Raw genomic sequence first — 1,574 nt, 5'->3', positions numbered from 1 at the left:
ATTTTCTGTCTGTTTGATAAAAGTCATTTTGACTTGGATGAAATGATATCTTTTTATCATGTGAATTTCCCTGATGATTTTACATTTCTCTGATGTTTAGTGATGTTTAGCATCATAGCTCCAGTGGTACAATCGGCTGGTGCACAGTACATACAAGGCTTTTTAAAAAAATTATCATTTTAGTGGGAGGAAAGGGGAGGATCTCAAAGTTGTTATTGGTTACTGAAAATCTCATAGGCTCTAGCTACTCTTCCCATAATATCCAGTGGAAAAAAAAAAACCACTCATTATGGGGGCATGTGAACAGTGGGAAAGTTTATAGACCTTCTAAAAGGATTAAAATTAGAAATATTTTTAAAAATTTTAGCCAGCTTGTCTGAACTACCACATGCATGGTAGCTCACCAACCTCACTCCAAGTTACACTCTAGTCTGTTATTACAGATGTCTCTATAGAACTTATTGCTGCTGTATTAGTTATCTGTTGCTGCTGTAACAAGTATGACAAGATTGATGGCTTAAAAGGACACAAATGTATCGTTATTATTTTTAAAATTCAGCCCCATAGTGATTTTTAGAAATTGCCAGTGTCGAATATCAGACTTCAAGTCATCATGGTGAGACATTGAGAAAAGTTTTTGATTAGCAAGAATCATACCTTGGATAAACCTCAGTGGGTATAATACTGCCTCTTTGTGAAGTTTGTATTATAATTCTTATACACAGAAGTCTAAAATGGGTTTCACTGGACTAAAATAAAAGAGTTGATAGGGTTATGGTCCTTTGTGGAGAATCCACTCCCCCCCCCTTTTTTTTTTCCAGCTTCTAATGGCGGCCTGCATTCCTTGACCCATGGTCTGTTCCTCCATCTTCAAAGCCAGCAAAAGACTGGTTAAGTCTTTCTCACATTGCATCACTCTGACTCTGGGTCTTCTGCCTTCCTCTTCAACATTTAAAATTCTCTTGTTATATTGGTCTCATTGGATAATGCAGAAAAAAATTTTTTCCCATCTCAAGGTTAGTAGATTAGCAACTTTTATTTCATCTGCAATTTTAATTCCCCTTTGCCATATAACAGCATATTCATGGGTTATGGGGAATAGAATGTGGGCATCTTTGGAGAGCCATCATTTTGCCTAACACAACTACAATTATTTAACTTATAGTTTACTTGTTTTTTTCTGTTTTCTCCCACCAGAATATTGACTCAGTGTAGAGCAGTAATCATGTCTGTCTCTTTCATTTTCTCCTGATTGGTTGGACGAAGACTGAATAGAGGAATGAAAACAATATGAAGTATCTAATGTGCTGTTTTCTATGATTTTAGCTTGCCAAATTAATACTACTACTCTATGCTGATTAAGAACTATCTGAGATTTTACCCAAAGGTTCAGCAGAAGGATACTAATTAGTATATCACTTTATTACTCATAAAATTCAGATATGTGATCTGGGCCATATAGTCCTATAGATACAGCTCTCCTGGATTGGGCCTACTTGGCCACCAGGTCTGAAGCTGCTTGAAGCTGTGCTGGACAGAATCCTGCTTTTATTATAGATGCAAGCCTTGTAGTG

The 1,574-nt window shown here is 36.4% G+C and overlaps 1 non-coding gene across 1 annotated transcript; it reads right to left on the bottom strand.

Moving 5' to 3' along the window:
- Window positions 1-558: 558 nt before the first annotated feature.
- Window positions 559-702, bottom strand: LOC117066322. Its single transcript, XR_004430284.1, has one exon. It is a non-coding gene; the product is annotated as a U4 spliceosomal RNA (small nuclear RNA).
- Between the last annotated feature and the right edge of the window lie 872 nt (window positions 703-1,574).

This window comes from Trachypithecus francoisi, unplaced genomic scaffold (assembly GCF_009764315.1).
Source record: "Trachypithecus francoisi isolate TF-2019V2 unplaced genomic scaffold, Tfra_2.0 Lachesis_group2, whole genome shotgun sequence".
In the NCBI taxonomy this organism is placed as follows: Eukaryota; Metazoa; Chordata; class Mammalia; order Primates; family Cercopithecidae; genus Trachypithecus; species Trachypithecus francoisi.
This window is presented reverse-complemented; position numbering and strand designations above follow the sequence as displayed.